We start from the raw sequence: 20,933 nt of genomic DNA on the forward strand, positions 1-20,933 counted from the left end.
GACACCTCCTCCCACCACTGGCAGTCTTGCCGGCATGGCTACGAATTTGCCCATTTTATGCCAGAAGCCATGATCTCATATTTGTTAGGTATTGGAAGCAGTCAAAGTCAAAAACACTCCTATGGTTTTGAGGACGCGAGGATATTATTCTACTGCTATGCTACAGCTAGTTATGCTGTGCTGCTCTCACTTACTACCTCCTGTGCCGCCACCTGCCAGACCCAGCCCGCCTCATCCGAGCGCCGTCTGGCATTGCTGGAGCGTGAGGGGCACGGCCTCCCCGTGAAGGTGGAGTATGTTGGCACCGCAGGCCAACAACCCTTCATTCTTCAATATGGCTGGCGCCCAGGGTCAGCACAGGAGAAGGTTTTTTTTCTGGTCCAAGTAGCTCAAACAAAAGCCAATTACTGCACATACTACGAGTCTAACGGCACTCCCTGGGAGCAACGCTGCGACTGTATGGCAGCTACCTGCAGGTCCCCAGCACACCGTTGGATCAGAAAACGTCATGTTCACCTGGCAGGTTAAGAATCTAGACACTCAGCCTGTCTTAAAGTACAGTGTAGATTGAATGTCCTTTAATTGAAACCGCAGAACTGCTTCCATGACGTTTGCATTCACCTCCTTACTTTCAGTCTTTACAGCTAGTAACAAGCAGTTCAACAGGTCTGAAGGTTGGTTTTTATTCCTTTTCTAGGACAAACCTGCTGCTCCCCCTCCACTTACAGGGTCAAACTACAATGTGGAGGCATGGAAGGGCCCAGGCATGCACTGCCATGGAAGAATAGAACAGGAGACGGCATGGCAGCTTGTGGCGTTATGGTATGCAGCCCATACAACAGCAGAGAGGCAGATTGCCTGGCTTGAGAGAGCCTCTTCTGCTGAGGTGCACTACCACTGGCTCACTGAAGTGGGGACCTGTAGTCTGCGCCCACTCCCCCGTTCACCCCGTTACTCACTGCTGTGGCCACAGTCCAGATGGACACTGTGTTACGCAGGCTGGAGATGAGGCTTTGTTCCCGCTGTCAGTGCTGTGGAGCCCATTTTTCTGAGGAAGCAGCTTTCAGATATTTGGGGTTGTGCCAGGCCCTGATAATCCAGAAAATCCTGAATTTAAGCATGTTCCTTAAAAATAGTGTTCCTTACACCTTTCTGTCCAAAGCTCCACCTGCTGCCCTAGGAGTAATGACACCTTGTTTGGCAGAGGTTTTTGTAGGTTCATGTGTGGCTTTTGTTTTAAAATGTATTAATTTATTATAATGTAAAATCATCTGCCTGGGGGATGTAGGATGTTGTTGGACTACAACCAAGTATTGGCTTGTAGCCTTCTAAACCAGAGTGCTAAGAAATAAATCCTAAATAGAAATGGATGAATGGTTTATGTTGAAAATGCATTCAACAGACATTAACATTCTTTTCTAAGGGTTTTCCTCAAAACAGTTGATGATTTCTAGATTGGTTCAGCACATGGAATACTGTATGCTGATACTAAAACCAGCAAAAGTTGTTTGCTTAATTGCAAATTATTTGAAATGGTCTTCCCCTCTTTGGGGGCTCCATGGTCTTCAAATTACATTGCATTATTCCTTCTCTCTAATTAGATGAGTGAAAAATTCAGAAACAAAAAAGACATTAATTACAACTAGTTTTCTTTAGGTGTTATCTTATTGCCAGTATTATTATATCTAAAGAACCGACCAAAGAATGTGAGTAGGAAAAACATACTAAAAATCCATTGTAAAAATATTGACTTGAGTATAATGCAAGCAGTACATTCTTTTCCTTCTGAATAATTTTGAAGTGTACTTTCTGCACCTTGAAGCAATCCCTGTGCATTTTATTTCTTATTCTACTAATCTATTGACACTGATTCCCTAAGGTCTTACAAAAACTAGCTATAAAGATTCCCCTAAGGTTAGGATTTAAATATGCATAGATTATTTTTCCTTCCACTGCTGTTTCAACATTCTTCTGGAGTAAGATTGTGATATGAGCTGTGATAGTTATTTCCTCTCTGTTCATTAACAGAATTTTTCAGACTTCTTAGAATGTTTGGTGAATTATAGTGACACTTTTTTTAGTTCAGTTGCTGCCGAATGAAATGTAGGTGTGTATAACATTATATTACTGATGATTAATTTGCACATTTGTAACATCTGCAGATCAATGAGGAGAGAGTACCATTGTGTTACCCCCTTTACAAACACAAAAACTAAGCAAGCACTAATTTTTAACATCACAGAGTTTATAGTACTGCAGCACTTCTGCAATTGGTGGTATTTAAGGCAGCTTGCTGTGTCCACTGGCATTTCATTGACCTTAAAAGAGATCCTTACGGGAATGGCAGTCTTCTCATATTCTGCCAGTTATAAAGTTGGGAGAAAAAGACAGAGGGAAGAGACATAATGTGCAAGCAAGATTGATGGACACAAATTAACCCAAGACAGCCCTGTGCAATATGACGTAATCAAATCTACATTTGATGTGTTTCACATTGACTCTTCCTTTTTCAAACGGAAACTAGGGTAGGATGGTGTGAAGGATTAGTTAAAGGAATTCACTTTGACCTTAATTGAATTATAGAATGATCATATTCATGGTTACAGGCGCACCTTGTTTTTAATTGGAAGCTATTAGACAGAATTCACACTTCAGGCTTTGGAAAGATAATCACAGAGCACTGGGTTGAAAGTTCTGATATTGTCTCAAAAAAATTAGAGATTTGACAAAGAACAACATTACTCTCTTCTTATCAGTACTCATTATGCTTGGGAAAAAGCTTCTGTCTAAATCCAGAAATCTGCCATGCTATGTTCCTGTAATTTCATCTTTACAATTAGTTTTAACGCAGTGTCGGCAGAAAAATGCCAGTTGACAATTACTAAGCAGAGGGGGAGGACCCTATTTTTTACACAGAGAAACATTTTTATTTTTTCATTTCCTCACTTACCCACAGTATTTGTCTCTTTCCATCATCTGTTTTGTCTCTTCAGAAAGCCAGGCTATAAGCTGTCTGTGGCAGGCACCCATTTTTCATTATTTGTGCAGGTAGGTACTCAAATATAAATAAATACCAAAAAAGTCTTTTTCACTCCTCAGACAATAAAACATTTGGTATAAGCGATGATACTAATGCTTGAGTGTGAACATGTGTGATGGTGTTGGCTGGGATAAAGATAATTTTCTTCATAGGAGCTAGTATGAGGCTATGTTTTGGACTTGTGCTGAAAACAGTGTTGATAATATAGGAATGTTTTGATTACTGCTGAGCAGTGCTTATACAGAGTAAGGCCTTTTCTGCTCCTTACATCACCCCAAAAGCAAGTAGTGCACAGGGAGTTGGGAAGGGACACAGGGGGACAGCTGACCCAAACTGACCACAGTGATATTCCATAACATATGGTGTCATGCTCAGTATATAAAGCTGGAGGAAGAAGAAGGAAAGGGGGGGGGACATTCGTAATGACAATGTTTGTCTTCCCAAGTAACCATTAGTGTGTAATGGGGCCCTGCTTTCTTGGAGATGGCTGAACACTTGCCTGCCCGTGGGAAATGGTGACTGAATTCCTTGTTTTGCTCTGCTTGCATGCACAGCTTTTGCTTTACTTGTCTATATCTCAACCCATGATTTTCCTCACTTTTACGCTTCTGAATCTCTTCCCCATTCCACTGGAGGGAAGTGACATGTTACATTGAGGTTCCAGTAGAAACCTGTGAAGAAACTACTACAGACTTTATACATGCAAAATTTAAAATATCCCCCACCAAGCTCGCTGTTGTGGATTGTCTAGGAGGAAAAAAACAACCACCACAAGCAAATGAACCCCCCCAAAAGAAGGAGGGCTGTCATCATTAGTAACACTAAAGGTAACAGCATAGTTACCTGCATGTTTGACTACCCCAGAAAGGATTTATAGCTTTATGTTTGACTACCTCAAAGATCTGTAAATTTAGGTTGGTAACCAAAAATATTTTGATTGTAAGCTTGATCTTTTGAGATGTTACAAGAAGGCACTAAATTCATACAGTTAAGTAAATAAGTAAACCAGACAATTGTGTAAGAAACCTTAGGTAAAACAGACTTCAGAGAGATTCAGAGGCTGTTAACATTGTCATAATCACTGTTAAAATCTGTAATCTCATTAACATTAAAGAATTAGAACCAAACCAAATACAACTGAAAAATGATTCAAGAAAGATAAGAAATCCTTTTACTATAGCCTCCAGTACTGCTGTGAAATAGAAGATGGAATAAAAAAGAACTAGAACATTTCAGAGGAGGCTGATGAAATGAAAACTGTGATGCAATATCTCCTGCCCTCCTTTCCAGCACTTACAATTGAAGATTTTACATTTACTCCAAACTAATATCTGTTAAGAGTCTTCTGTCATGGGGGCCATGGGATGTATCCAAAGATGCATAACAGTAGTAATGAAATCAGAGAAGACAGAATGGTACAGCTCATAATTTTCCCAATTGTTAAAACTCCTGTGTATTTTTCAATTATTTTTGTATCAAATTTCTGATTTAGTGCCTGCGTGTTTTTTATGTCAAAATTTCATAGGAAGTTAGAAACTCAAAATCAACACTTTTCCGCTTCTGTTTTTGTCCAGGTTAGAACAAGCTGATGAGCTTATCTAGTTTGTATACTTTGGTTTTTGTTCTTTTTGCAGACAGAATTGTAAGATTTTTGATGAAGATAACATAATTATGTGGGTTTAAACCTTTTTGTCACCCATGATATTTTCACAAGATTTTGAGGATTCAATATTTATTAAAAAAAGGGGAAACTTTCTATCTGATGCAAGCAGTCCTGATGCACACACTCAAGAGAAACCCTAGATAGAGCAATTCAGCATAAAGCAAAGCAATTATTTTTACTTTACAGCAGTCTGTGTACATTATAAGCAGCATCTTGCAAAAAGCTAGGATGAGAAGGTGAGCAGATCCTCCTTTGTCAACACTATGCAGAACTAAACTAAAGAATAAATTACAGATAAATAAATGATATCTGTTTACAGCAAGAGATATGACATGGAAAACTCTCTCCAGGAAGTGGGCTTTAAGTATTTTAGTGCTGTGAAGTCAGGGTATGCTGGCCATGACTCAGGGCTAGAGCTGTTATGGTGGATAGCAAGCAGGAATTTTGCCCTTGGTTCAGTTTCTGTGATTGTTCTAGTGTAGATCTAGTGTGTAGTTCTGTTTAGAGTGTGCTATGATAATGTAACCTGGAACATGCAAAGGGACGGATGACAGCTGACAATTGTCTCTGGAAGATACAGTTAATATCTATCTGTAAATATATGCTTTTAAATGGGGAAAAACCCAACTGACCTGTTCACAGCACCTAACTGATTTCCAAAGAAGAGGGAGAAGAGGGTTTCTTGGGACAGCCCCAGGTGGGGCCTTTAATCAGTCATTCCAAAAATCTTCTGGGTCTACAGTAGAAATGGTGGAAAAACTGCAAAGGTAATATGATCAGCAGGTAGAATGGCAGGACTTCATGGGGAGGGTTAGCAAAACCTACTCTTGGATTTAAAAGAAGGATGGACACATGACTGTTCTGTAGAGAAAACAAGACTAGTAAGCAGCCCAGTATATGCAGTCTCCTGCCTTAACAGCAGAGTGAATATAGTCCTAAGCTTTTGTCTCTCTGAATTGGTTATCAGAATGGCAGATGTTGCCAAATTTGCCTTTGTGATACTTTTTCAATAATGTTCAGTTTACAGCTATCTGCAGAATACGTGGCTGTGTGTACCGGGGAGCAAATCCAGGGCTCTTGCTCTTTCCTGAGACACACAATGACTCATCCTTCAATAGATGCAAAAAGAAAACCAGATTCCCAACATCAGGTGGTTTGGTCCAGTGAACGCACAGTGGTAAGCTCTTCCAACTCCAAAACTATATGATACCTGAGGTTTGGTGAGGCTTTGCTCTAAATCAGGGAGGTGGTAATAACCACTCTCACTCATAGCACCAAGGTGCCTATGCAATTTCTGTTGCACTGTGGCCCATAGGAAGACTGATGTTATCCTTTCTTCCCTGGGTCTGTCTGGACCATGCATCACTGCTTCTGAGCCAGTTGAGGCTTCTGAAGTTGTGGGTGTTGTCTTTTTTGCACAAGCAGTGGAAAGCTTATGTTCATTAATCCGGCACTGCTGGGTTCAGTCTCTGTAGCTGGGGTGCCATTATACCACAACTGTATCTTCCAGTCAGACAGATGGGCAATATCAACAATAGCTCTTTGAAAACAATTAAGAAGCATTTTTGAGCAGAGGCCAGTGTGCCCACCATCGTGGTAAAGTAGTCAGTCTATCTTGGGTGAAAATGGAAAAAATCATTCATGAGCAGAATGGTTCCTGTATTTGGATGTATTAAAAGTAAATCATGCATTTTTGAAAACTGGAAGTGGGCACTACTCAGGCAGTGCTCTCCCATTTTGACATGACATGTGGACTCTGGTATAAAAGAAAGAAAGAAAAAAATAATAATGCATATGTGTGGTAATAATCTGCACATGACTGGTTGCTGTAATGTGCACTGCTGTACTGCCAGCAGGGAAGTGAGTGATTGCCTCTCGCCTACACAATGGACGCTGCCTTTGCCTCACATGGTTTTTCAGCAGGAGAGCAAACAAGAGGGGGGGAAATAAGGAATGAAAAGCACTGCCTGACCCCACTGCATCACAACCCTTGTGGCTTGATTAAGTAGTCAATAAGAAGGTTTTTTTGCTTTTAAAAATTTTTGGGTGGGCTACTGTGCCCAGGGAACTTGTTGAGCAAGAGATGAAAAGCAGATACCTGCCTTTTGCTTTGACCTTTGTGTCTTTTAGCCTAGGTGGAGAGACATATGCCATAGGAGCTGTGTTCATTGGGAAAGTTTTTACTTGTTTTTCTAGTCTGGTGGCTCATCCGGAGCAGTTTGATATTCAAATGAATCTGTCAGGAACAAGAGCATGGTGCTTCAGTTCTTTCTCGGGCCTGATGACATTGATTTGTGAGCATACTGCTTGACTACGGGATGTGTGACAGATAAATTTTATCAAAATTAAGGCACAATTAAACATTTCATCTTCCTAATTACTGGCTGTAGATTCAGCCTGATGACCATGTGCTGTAAGAAATCAGCGACCATTACACATTTTAATGGAGCACAGCTGTCTTACAGCTTGGTAATATTTGCACAGTGCCACAGAACTGTAATTTATGATAAAAAGAAAAAATGTGTATTGGCTCTTTTTTGCCAAAATAGATTAAGGATTCATATACTTTAATGAGATTTGGACCTAGCCTTGGATTATCGTTATAAATGATTTATGTGCATGTTGGTGGACTCCTGTAGTTTTGAGTTGATTTGTGTTTTGGTCGACCAATATGTAATTCAGTATTTCCTTGTGTGCCAGTATTTGCATTCTTTCCCCTGTCTCCATTTCAGTTCTTTTTTCCTCCATAACTTAGAGAGAAGGGCAAGTTGGAATGTTGAGAAAGCATTGAGACATATTTTCCAGGAGCCTCCCTTGCAGCAATGCCCACTCCCAAAATCCATCCCTTGCACCGTGGCTCCACACCCTGAGCACAGCGAGGACAGGACAGAGGGAGAGGGGGAGAGGTGGGTTGCACCAGCCTGGATCAGGGTCACTTCCGCAGCCTGGAAAGCAGGACACAGGGGAACAGATCCTACCTGAACCCCTGCTCATGCAGAGACCTGCTCTAACATTGCTCTATCTCAAGGCAGAGTATCAAAAAAATCTTCCTCCTTCTTGTTTAAAACATGACTTGACTTACAAAAGGGTGTTTGTTTCCCCATTTGATATTTTTCCTGTTCCAGTCAGTTTTTCCTGAAAATGTGCTGCTGCTCTAAAGAAAAAAAAAAACCAAACCCAAACACCACCAACATACATAAACAAGTTATCATTTTCGGAACCACTTCTCCATTATTTTCTTCACTAGTTTTCTTTCACAGAATAATTAGTGTGTGGAGTAGGAGAAATGAAGAAGATAAAAGTAAGTGTTTCATGTATACACTTATATACATACATATATATATGCATATATATGCATACACATACACAATGGCTGTGTTTGTATTTGTGCATGCTTTATTTTTACATTAAACTTAGAGAATCAAATTTGCACTAAGTTTAACTGCTTATATTTGCAAGGAGTCTCACTGAAGTCCAGCGTTTGCCCCATATGTTGCGAAACCCTGAGACCCATATGTGCAGATGAAAAGAGAAACTAAATTATAATCTTCATAATAAAAAAAAAAAAAAGTCCTGTCCAAGTTTCATTTACTTCAGTGTTCATATGCTGGAATGTTTCATACTGTACCAGGTTGCATATGCTTGCACACTAATTCTCAATTGCCGTATGCAGTTTGTGACAACCATCTGCTAAGACCTCCCTTAGAGTTCTTTCTCCCACTCAGCCCAGCTGAAATAAAAATATGGACAGAAACAATTTCTGCAGGGAGATTAAAAAGTTAATAGGGGACTTGGAGTTAGACTGTGTATCTGACTCAAATTCAATTGCTCCTACAGCTTATGCCCTCCTTATAAAACATTCCTGAGGGTTAAACATTAAATATAATGGAAAACTGTAAAATAAAGCCGTACTTCCTTTGACAGACTTGACTGGGCCAGAAAGGTAATGAAATATGTATGCACAGTGCACATGTGTTAGCTAGCTCTCACTAACAGTTCTAAACCAGCAGCTTAGACTGCGTATAGCACCTTATCACATTAAAGCACCCTAAAGCAGGAGGGGGGTGAGTGGTGAGAAAAAGAGGGTGTGAGAGAGCAGGGGGCTGAAAATGTGCTTTCAGTTTCCTCACCACAGAAGTAGTCCCATTTCAGCCAATCTCATCACAAACTCTTGAGTGTCAGGCCTTGGCTGCTCTCGTTTAAGCTCAAGGGACAAGCCAGCAACCACAGCATCTGAAAAACAGGTGAAGGAAATGGGTAGATGAGGAAGTGATGAACAATGGTAGAGGAAGAAAGGCTAAGAAAGTGAAGATAAACTCTTACCTTCCAATATCTGATCATCTCCAGTTTTATGTTTCCCTTATCATGCAGTAACAGGTTAAATTCCCCATCACGAGTATTTTTTAATACTCATGGAAACATGAGAAAGAGAAGGAGTTCAAAACTCCAAGTAGTCAGACCCCTGCCCCCAGTCAGGACTTCCTGTGCCAAAGCCATAGAGTGCTGGTGGAAGTGATGACAACTCAGTGTTTAGCTAATCTGTTCTTTAAAACCTCTTGATACAATAAATTTGATCCAATCAGATTTTTCCTAAAATCAAATCTATTTCAATTTCTACCACGTAAAGCCTCAAGCTTCTTGCTGGAGTATCTGCTGTCATGGAAAAAGGTGGTGTTAGGTTTCTTTAGTGCTGCTCCTGTGCACATTTGTTGAGGTCCTGGTAGCAGAGTGGAGCAGAAGTAAAGATGACTTCAGGTGTCTTTTACATGCCAAAATGATGTTCATCATAACAGCATGATGTTTTTGCCCCATGTTTGGTTTGTGAGAGGAGACTAATGAGAGAAGAGAAGAATGAAGAGTTATATGTTTTGAGGTGGAAATTACGGGTCTTAGTCTGCATTTCTGTGATGACTTTATTTCAGTAGGTTTTCTGTGTAATGTGAGGAAAAATCAAGCCCAGTGATGAAGCCTAACTGCTCAAAATTAAAAGGAGGAGAAGGGAAAAGGGAGAGGAGGAATAATTTTAGATCTGTTGAAAGAAGCATAGCTGGAATTCATGTTTTGTTAGTTTGTTAAAGGCAACACATCAGGTTATTCAGCAAATACAGTATTCCTTGGTCAGATTGTCTCAGGTGATAACCTTGGATTTTAAGGCTTCAGTAAGTCATAAGGAATTTTTGCTCTAGAAATTGTAAGGCTGCACACATGTAAACCTTGAAGCTGAAACGGGTTTGAACTATTTTAAGAGCTTTTGAAAGGCTGGTCTAATCAATCTGTCCCCATTGGTTATTATCTTAACAGCTGCTCCAAGTGTAGCCTATCAGCTTTAGATATAGGAATAACAGTAAATAGTGCATTATGATATTCCAGATGGAACACTTAAAATAAATTGAAATATCCATATATTTGAGAGTTTTCTACAACACCACTATTATGTCATCATTTTTTGTAGGTAGTGTAACAACTACTTACCCCTACAGCATTAAAAAGTTTGAGAACATAGATGAGTGGAGAACTGACAACAACCAAATATTCAGCAAGACCTTTTGGCTTCAGAAAATGTTTCAGCGTTTGATGCAGGAGTGTATTAGAGGAAGGAATTTACCAGGGATGAGATCTGGTTGCTCTTCTTCTTTCTGCTCATGCCAATTCTTGGAAATATCTATAAGGTCATGGAATCATGAACCATCTATTGCTGACTAGTAGAATGTGGTGTCTTGAGGGGTGTCTGCTCTAGAAAGGGAATAACTAAATTAAATGGAATTAGAGAGAAGGGCAGCTCTAGTGAATCAGCATTTCTGATGGGGAAAACACACTGAATTCAGCTGAAGATCACACGGCCTTCCCATCACAGAGCGTAACCAATTTTTCCTCTGCTGTAAAACTAGTTGCACTAAGGCATGGTAGCTTGCTTTTGAGGGACTGGGGCTTGATGTGAGGTGGTATAATTTAATAGCTGTGCTGAGAGACTCGTCTGCTGAGCCCTGAGTGTGATACCTGTACTAAATATCATGTGTATTAGTGTTACACTAACAGCCACATTAAAGCCTCTGCAAATCCACTTCTTTTAACCCCACTTGCATTACTTAGGATATTGATGCTCTCACCTCATTGCACAGACAGGGGGGTTAGCTTCTGGCCTTACTGTAGTTGCTCCAGGGGCCCATTAGCTCAGCAACTTCAGAAACACAGAAGGCAAGTTACGATGCCTCTTTGTGCATGTGCGCTTGATCACTGGGGCATTGAACAGGTCAACTCAACCTTGACATAAAAATATAAAAATATATCCCAACATATATCCTACAGAAAAATGAGGAAGATAGGACAAATACCAGAATGTAGTGTAACTGTGATGGTGCTAAGCTGCACAAGGAGCCTCGTCTGTCTCTACTGGTCTTGCAAGCAGTTGACTTGGCTTTACAGCACTAGGTTCTTTGGAAGATGCTTGGAAAAGACATTCATCAGGCTCAGGAAATATTGCTTTTATTGTGTTCACATACACATCACTTGCTATATAATTGAGTTTTTCTCATCTGTTTGAAAGCCGTTTCCTGCACTGGAATAGCTGTGTTAATTATACTCATGCTTATCAGACTCATTGCAAGCGAAATGGGTCAGCTCAGATCTCTGCTGAAAATAAAGTAACATGGAAGTGGCTTATGCAGAATCACAGAAGAACTTACTGGCTCCTTCAGAGCACTGCTGGTTAGCACCAGGTATCTGTTCTGTTACTGCATCTCAACAGGGGCACAGGGATCTTCACTCACTAGTGAAAACATTTTTAACCAAGAGTGCACATGCCCACCTGATCATGGCCAGATCATTCTTAGTGTCATTTTTAGGAAACAATTCACTTTCCAGCAACTTTTCTGGATGAAGTCGGCTACAAAATTATTAGCTTCCTTTTGTGAGTGGGAAAAAAATCCTCAAAAAATCTCCACCTCTGCAAGGTCAGCTGCGGAGCCCAGGCTCACTCTTAAATGATTAGTTCATATTTTCTAGCTATTAGACTATGATACACCCAGCTTTATTTCTAGAGAACACAATATTTATTTATAAGATGTCATGCTTAAGAAATAAAAACAAAATTGACACTGGGATTAATTATAAGATCTTCCTTACCATCCAGTTCTCGGACTCTTGATCCCTGACTTTGGGTACAACCATACCAACCCTTGTAGTTTTCAATAAAATTTCCATTTATTGACACTAGTCTGAACCTCTGAAAGCAATTACCTGTACATAGCTCTGTATGAGCTGGGAAGAAACACGTTACAGGATGCCTATAGCCGCATAACTCGGTATCAGTGGCAAGAGTCACTATAGGAGCAGCACAACAACTGAATGCTGAAAAACCTCTGGCAGATTAGTTTCTCATACTGGTAGGTGTTTTAAAAGTAACCCATTACCATTCACAGGTCTGTGGGCTGCTTTTATACTTCCATCATCATATCTGTGGCCTTCAAAATTACAGCTGATGGACCTTCTGTCAAGACCCAGCTATTTAATCAATGTGACAGCATCCTACATTTTTTGAACCCCAGAGGCCTTGGAAAAGTTTAATGCAGCTTCCAGGTACAGTTCAATCCACATGACTGAGTCCCCTGAAGTATTTTGTGCAGTGAACTCCCTTCCCCCACAGTTTAGGAAATCCAATGTCCTTCTTATTTGAGGAAAGTGAGGAGTTAAGCTGGAAGGCCAGGTATTATTGCAATAGAAATATGTGGTTCTCTGCTGCCCACTAAGAAGGCAGGTGGAAGACCTATAGTTGACCCCCACTCACTCGGAAGAAACAGGACTTTTGCCAACAATAATGAGATTCTCCCCATCACAATAACCTAATGTATGTTTATGAACATTTGTTGCTTAGAATACGAAAATTAACATTTTTTGAGGAAAGGAAAAAGTGTGTTATTGTTTGACAGGTAGAACATTTTTATCCATAAATAAACATCCTGATGCTGACCTCAGTTACAATGTGCATGCATTGACATAACCCCATCAATGACCTCAAGTTACTTAACACTGTTGTAACCAAATGGTGGTATGGAAATAGGATTACTTGAAAAAGTCACTGTGGGTCTGTAAGCCTCTCTCCTTTCCCCAGGTATAGCATCTGACCTCAGAAAACACAATCCCTCTTTCTACATATCTTACTTTCCTAGGTAAAATTATTTCCTCTATGTGTAACACAAATGCATACACACAGGGTCAGAATCTGGTCCACAGTTCTTTTGTTTACAGCACTTGCCAATGAGTGCCAATTACATGTAAAAGATATAAATGTTAGCCGCATTACGATACGAATTTCCTTTAGAAGGGAATGTTTCAGAATTCTAATGGCCGCATTTTCTTTGTCTCTTTGAGTTTTACCTTTTACATGCAACATTATTAAATATAGTCATTATCTGACTTAAATAATAATGCCTGTAATTATAGCAGAAGCCAGTTCACTTATGGTTAAGTTAAAATGCTACATATGAGATATGTCAATGTGATCTGCACAATACCAAAAATTTAAACAATGAAAAATAACATTGTCAAACATGAAAATCCATTAATGCTAGTCATTAGATTTTAACTATGTTTTTAGGGTTGTTAATATGGAGAAGAGGAAGACACTTCAGCTGACCATGCCTAATGCTGCAAGCATGCAGCAGAATTAAAAATTCTTTATTTTCCCCATACTCAATAAAGGAAACTGGAGCATTGCCTATTAAAATATAACACTTCTGATGAAAAGATTCCTTAGTTCCTAGTCCCTTACAATATCTTCCATCCAGAAACAGTACTGCAGGTACTACATTGCATAAATAAGCTGACCTGTCAGGTTTTTGGCAATTTATGGGGCTGGTCAGCCTGTACATTCGTGCAGTTTTTTTGTTGCAATGAGATGTAATGGCTTTTCAGCGCACCATAAGCACAGTTGTGACCACAGGCTCACTAGTGTCATTTTGTGTGCAGTAATGAAGCCTGACGAGTGGTCTCCTGCTTGCAGATAGCCGGCTGTTGTCCTAAAAATGCAAACCATTGCCTCGGGCCATGGAATCAGGAACAGGCAAAGGACAGTGGCACAGGCACGGCTCCCCACTGCTCACCCTCCCTTTAGCACACTGTACTTGGATGCAGTAGAATAGTCTTTACCCTTGTACGTAAGGACACAATGAGAGAAAGTGATAAAAGCAATTGTATGAAGGCCATGTTGGAAATCAGGTTTTGTGAAGTTGCTGAGCTGACGTTCGGGGAAAAAATTCCCATTGCCAATATGTTTTCCCCCATGCACAGTGAGGCCTTTGAGCAAAAAAATGCAGTTACTTCATTATCGCTTCCCTTCCTGTATTTTTTTTAAATCTGTATAAATATTTGTGCAGAAATGTGCATGCGTGCTTATTTATATTTATTTATATTTTGAGAATATGTACTTACACCCACACTAGCACACATGCACACATGTATACATATATACAGAGAAGCAGAGCTAGCAGGCACAGCAAATCACAGCAACAAACATCTCTGCTTTTTTTTTTCGCAGCTCATCAATATTCCACGGCCCAGGAAGGCCAGGCACGCACGGGGGTTCACACTTCCCACGGCACAGCCGGCCCCACCGCAGATCCACCTCTTTGCTTTGACACCTGAGGGTTGCCAGAGAGCTGGGTAGCACGGTGCTGGGAGATGACTTGTTTTCCAGAGAAGCATGAAAAACAAGTCTACCCTTACTCAAACAGCAACTGCGTCTTGTCCTGGGAATGTGTGACACATAATTTATTTAAGCCCCTTTCTGTATACCAGACACCACTGAGCACCCTTGGTGCTCGTGGCCGCAGACTCTATAAATCCTGAAAACTGAAGGGTGGCTTGCTCTTCAGGAGGGTAGGAAATGCTTTTGTGGTTTCCCCATACACACCCAGTGTTTTGTAAACAACTAGAGGCAAAGGATATTGGAGCAAAAGTTACAAATCTGTTTCAGTTATAACCTTGTTGTCATATTTCTTCTCACTGTTTCATAGCTCTCTGGGAGTTATCCTTCCCTCCAAAACTTTTCACGTGGTGGGAAGTGTCCTTGTAAAATGCCATATTAGAAGGAACGTATAGAGGCCAATGCTCTCATGCTTTTCTTGCTGAAACTTTTCCAATCTTCATCCTCAAAATATTTGTCCCTTCATCTCATAGACCACAAAAAGCTTCAGTTTATTTGGTGTTTCTCATGCAGAGGTAGAGTTAAGTGATGCATGAGGCTGAGAAGAAGGGAGGCTGGAGGGAGGCAAGACAGGGGATTTTTTGCAGGCACTGCTCATCTGCTGCTCTTTTGTCTTAGAAGTGAGACCCTGGGCCTCAAATATAAAACCTAGACTATGTGTTTTTATATCACTTCACTTCTGAAATAAGAAGAAATATCTGGTGAAGTACTAGGTGTAACGCAAACTAACACAGCACAAGCAAGCAGTTCATCACTATGCGACACTAAAATGGCAAAATCAAAAGCAGTAGCTTCTATTGTAACAGTCAGTCAGTAACGTGGTTTGTAAAAAAACACATTACATCTGTCTATTTTTTAAATGTGTAGCTTAATATTGATATTTTTGAAATGTTAAATATAAATCAGAAAACACCGAATGTACTGCGTTGCCTTGGGAACTTTTTCTTTCTTTTTCTTTTTTTTTTTCCAATTTCTGAAGTTTTTATAATACAAACTCTGCAAAGTTAAGGTAGCATTACCCCAGTCTTTGGGTATATATAATACAAACTGCTTGAACTTCTGGGACAGCAGCTATTTCTATGGATACAGTATGTTGAACAGACATGGAACAAAGAAAACCAAAACAGTTGGTTCTCTGCTGTCAAGGAAACAAGCTGCTCTTTCTGCTTAAATATCTCTTACCAAAACTAGGAGGAAAAAATCCTCCAAAACTTGAGTTTGCACTTAAAAAGAAGAAATCTGACGTACAGACACTAGAATAAATGTATTTTCAAATATTTCAGTAGGGGGTATTGTTATGTTTGGTGTAGGTAAATAAACAGAACTCCCTGAAAGCCTCTAAGGCTAAGGTTATTCTTAAAGGTAAATATTAAATTATTTCTTTTGAGAATAGTAGGAGTCCATAAAGAAAATAAGAAAACATTGTGCAGGGTTCTGGTTTTTGTGCTGTACTTACTTAGGTCAAATTCACTTATTCGTGCTCCTGTCTCCCCCTTCTTTTTCTTTTTTTTTTAATATATATATATACCTATTCAAGCCTTTAGGAACTTTGTGGTTTAAAATAACGAAAACTAAACCTCATATTTGTTCAAACACAGAAAATTTTAGTGGGTATTTTTCTGTCAGAAGTATTAAAAAGTGTACTGAATAAAATTTCTTCATTTGATAAACAGGAAAAACGAAGATTCACGTATGCGCTCTATATGACACGTCCAATATACAAACAAAATAGAAGACAGCAGCTACTCAGAAACATGCTTAAGGTGACATGAAAGAAAGGGGTTACAGGAAAAAATGAAATTACTCATAACACTTTTACAATCTTGGCATCACCTCCAGGTGAGTGACATTCTGGTTCTGGTTGGAATAAGCTTCATCTTGAGCTCCTGCACAGCTCTCAGCAAAGCACCACACTAGGAAAAAGGTCTCTTCTAAGACAGAAAAATACCCTAGGAAAAAGGTCTGAGACATATCACGTAAGCTCACAGCATTTCTAGATGTATAAGTACACTGGAAATTCCCAGCTAGCTTTGAAACAAGTTCACAGACACGAATCCTTGCCTGTTCACAACACCATTTCTAATTTGAATGAGGGAACACAAATGAGGTTAAAGGTAAATGATCTGTTGAGTTAAAATTGGCTTTGTTTATGGGCTGCACAGACTTTCTCTGGCAGGTTCCGTAACACCGCTTGCGGGCTTACATGCACGATGTCTGGATACTAAGTGTCCTCCCAGCAATGGGTACTCTCCATGGCACATGTTCTTATCTCCCAGTAACGGAAAATCAGTACTTCAGCCTTCTGTGAGGAGGACTCAGAGTAAACCCTATCATTGTACTCTTCTTGAGGGCTAGGAGCTGTAAAGGAACCTGGGTGTGTAAAGGAATCTTGTGTCCAGAGATAGCATCTGCCTTGGAAGGAAGGAAGTTACACAGAAGTTCAGTGCATTGGCCCATTGCATTCAAGTGGTTAAGGCTGATTTTGAAGAGAATCGTAATGAAGATGCCTGAGCCTTATGAAAAGTGGCCAGAAGTGAGTCCTTTGCCTAGGTATTCTTGTCTGCTATGTTAGCTTTGTTTGTCTTGTAGGCAAGGCATTAGGCTAGAATTAGTTTTTAGAGTGTTTGTCTTGAGAAAAGGCTGTGAAACATTTTAAAAATACAACCCTTAAGGAACAAGAAACTGATAGATTCAAAAGGCATACTCCAAAATGTCGTTAAAGATGCTACATACAACCCCACTAAAATAAGAATTACTACTGAAGACCTAGTACTCATCCATAATTAACTTCACAGTGTCTTCTTCACAAGTGCATGGATTATAAAATGTTGTATAGTAACCTTCTTATATTTGAATTTTTTGGCTTTTCTTGCTTTGTTTAGACACTATTGTAGCAGAAAAGAGGAGTGGGTTTGGGGGGGAGGGCTAGTTTGTACACTTGTGAATATTTGAGCTGTGTTTAATCGTCCTCATGTGTGAAATCCTTTATTAAAAAAAAAATCAGTTTATCTGATACTTACTGCTCTTTAGTACAGCACAGCTTGGTAGCACTAGGTACGTCTTGTTGAAAGTATGTCCATAAATATGTCCCTTGCAGCACAGAACAGCTTGTTAACTTGGCAATCCTCAGCAATTTGCTTTGAAAAGTTTGCCTCAGTTTTGATAGTCCAAATGTAGGGCAAAAAACTCGGAGTAACTTTTTTAACTAATTTTACCAATTGACACTTTCTTCCCAGTTTTAACTGCCTGTTTACTAGAACAGAGAGCACAGTGTTTCTTCAACCTCATTCAATACGCTTTTTTTGCAAGGTTTTACTATTTTCAGTGGGCTGGAGCTACTGATTTTCTGTTTTCCTAATGTACAACCTAAAAATCCATTATCTTCAGAAAGCATTCTACAGTCTTAGCTATATATATAAACCTGGTGCCAGTATTATATAGTGATGGTATTACTACAAATTTGCAATGCTGTCAATCTAAAGAGAATTACAAAAGTGGGCAAATGCTATCTGTCCCTATGTCACAGGCAGAATAAGTGGGGCAGAGAGAGAGCAAGTAAACTGACCAGTACCCAAAGGCTACAAAGGATCAGCAGCCTTGAGAGAAGAACAGATTTTTGCATGGCTGGTGCTGTCGTGAATTTCTGCACTCCTTTGTTTTAGCAACACTTTTGGCTAGCTTTGATGGATATCCTTTGTAATGGGAGAATGCAAGTGGGATGCCTATGCTACTTCTATACCAGATACGTTAGGCTGGCTTATGGGAGAAACCCTGAAGTGAAAACTCTTGAGTTTATGTTCTAATTTAGTCACATGAAGACTGTGATTGGAGGTACTTCAAAGTGGGTTACAATGGTTAACTAAGTGAAAGATAATATCCCTTTGCCATTACTGTCTAGTAGGTCTCATTACTCCTCTGGGCATGCTCCTTAGAATAAATTAAAAGGATCCACTGAGAACCATTTTGCTTTGGGTTTTTTTTTAATGATTGCCAAAAGCCATTTGCTAGAATAGTACAGAATGTTTACAGATGCCTTAGGAAGAAAACAGCAGAATGTGGAACTAATTGTGTTTATTCAAGATAATTATGAAACACAAATGACCATTACTTACAACAAGTCCCCTGACAGCTAGAGTTTGACTCATGGGGCCAGGATCAAACTCAGAAAGGAAAGGCCTTAATGTTAAGTTACACTGTCCATATGGACACCATGTATCAGCACTAGCTCTTGCAGTTCTTGCTCTCTCCCAGTGCTCTTCTACCCAACTTGTGTTCAGTACAGAATAAGCACGGCTGCTAACTCTGAAGAGGAAAGGCGGGTGGAAATGATGAGTACTTCAGAAGGAAGATCTCGTTGGGGTGAGAAGCTCTGAGAAATGCAACCACAGACTCTTCTGGCATTTGAAGTAGAAGTTCTGTCATAGGAAAACAAACTAGCTTTGCTGCACCCGTAATGACATTTAATCTCATCAAAGGATAGGATACATAAAGCAAATTTAAAGACACGACTATTAATTCCAGTGTAAAGAACGATGATAATATTCACTGCATCCGTGTTCATCCCAAAATGGTTTGTCAAGCCATCCCTATATAGACATGTCAAACTGGTTATACATACTTCTTTCTTGCATAAGAGAAAAAGTGGAGTGCAGTGCAGAAATTGCATAAATGTACGTGGAGAAGAAAAATTGTGGAAAATTTAATAGTAAGAAAGTTTTAATAAAATGGATGCTAGATGAAGGGAGCTAAATATAATCTGATACCCTGTTTGTTTTGTTTGTTTTTTTTTTATGAGACACTGGCATGTATTTTTTTAATTGATCTGGGAGGTTTTCTCTAATAATACTCAAATGGTCAATATTGTCATTGCAGTTTAATTTCATTTACTTCATTCTTACTGCTGTTGTAGTTAAATTGTTTTTGCTTTGGACAAAAAAAAAATGAGATATTTAGACTACCAAAAAATTTATTAACATGTGGTTCTCATACAGAGAGGTCATTTATATTTTTAACAGTGTGAAAACATGATGCAGGCTGTACTGCTTTTGTTGATTTCATTTTCTGGCAACATACAGAAAATCCAAAGCTCAGCAATGTCCAAAGGAGAAAACAGCAAGTTCTTTATTGACTTTGGATCTTGTTTGCCCATATGGATGAGAACACACCTTGGTAAAATCCTGGCCGTTAAATCACTGTGAGTTTTGGTTCAATGGTTACTTAACATACCATGCATGTAACTTATGTTGAATGTTATAAATCAGCATTCAGTGTAGATTTCAAAATTCCAGGGAAAAGGATGTTAGAACTAGCACACTAATACAGAATTGTTGATGAGGGTTGAAAGCCACCAGCAAATAAATTGTGACTGAAAAATGCCAGCAGCTCAAGGGGAATAGAAATGGTCTCAGCACACAGGTTGGATCTTAGCAGTCTGGGTCCCTGTTAAGTTCCCATGTTTCAGTCTTAGTGCTTTTTCCTGGGAAAGAAAATCTCCACTTAGCTCAGTGTTTAATATGGCCAGAAGAAATTGGACCGAGATCTGAAATTAATTGTTAAAAATTTTACAGATGGTTTATCACACCTCCTGTGGCTGTTCAATTTCTGAAGTAAGTAATAGTAAGTGCACTCATATTCAGTAATGAACCCCTCATTGTCATTGTTTTTCCTTGCCCTTTTCTTTCTTCTCAAGGTACTGCCAAGACCGCAGGCTGTTTCCAGAACCCCCAGGTATGTGCTGAGGCCAGGCAGGAGGGACCCACCATGAACAGGAGTCAATTCCCTGGGGGAGAAAAAGAATTTTGAAGGAACAAAAAGGACTGCCAACCAAGACCTTGCCCGTCCTGGGGAGCAGGCGCAGGCACTCGTCAGCTGTTTGGGGGCATGGCTGTGAGAGAGAACAGCAGGAGAGCTAGCTCCAACAGCAATGTCCATGTGCTGCTGGTGTCCAGGGAAGAGCCCCAGCAAGGTCCCCTCCACCTTCCACTAGGCTCACAGCAGAACCAGAGACTTCTCTGTGTGTGAATGAGTCCACGTTTTTTCAGGTGGACTGAAGTGATTTGTGGTCCTGGGGGGAATTTGGTGGCTATATTTTTGTCTTTTAAAAGAAGCAGGGAATTAGAAGAATTCATATTTTTTTTTTACGGTAAGATCTCTGCTTTGAATTTTTTCATCTAATGAGTGATATAGCTATAAGAAGGCAAACTGATTTTTAAAGGACTCGGAAGAAACTCAGAATGAAATTTAACATATGTGTCAAGTAAAAAACTTTGATAGGGTTTTTCATTTAATAGCTTTAAATAATGTTTTTACTTAGACCCAAATCTACATTTTCTCATTGATTTTTCGGTTCAGCCAGTTTACACTGGAGGGTCAGTCCCTCCTGGTGACAACTCTTTTCACTGAATGCTACAAGGACCACCCTGTGCCGAGTTCACCAGATCCCCAGACCACGTTTTTAGCCAGAAGGAAGCCTTACCACTGCCCTATGAGTACAATGCCTTTTTCTATCACTACAGGTATAGGCTGAAGGG

General features: G+C 39.8%; 1 long non-coding RNA gene across 1 annotated transcript; it reads left to right on the forward strand.

Annotated features, from left to right (window-relative positions):
• Positions 1-729: 729 nt before the first annotated feature.
• Positions 730-20,504, forward strand: LOC134171248 (uncharacterized). Its single transcript, XR_009967555.1, has 3 exons — positions 730-822; positions 2,994-3,048; positions 20,093-20,504. It is a non-coding gene; the product is annotated as an uncharacterized LOC134171248 (long non-coding RNA).
• The last annotated feature ends 429 nt before the right edge of the window (positions 20,505-20,933 follow it).

The sequence above is a fragment of the Pezoporus occidentalis genome, unplaced genomic scaffold (assembly GCF_034315485.1).
Source record: "Pezoporus occidentalis ecotype Australia unplaced genomic scaffold, CSIRO_AGI_Poc_V1 ctg4, whole genome shotgun sequence".
Taxonomy (NCBI): domain Eukaryota; kingdom Metazoa; phylum Chordata; class Aves; order Psittaciformes; family Psittacidae; genus Pezoporus; species Pezoporus occidentalis.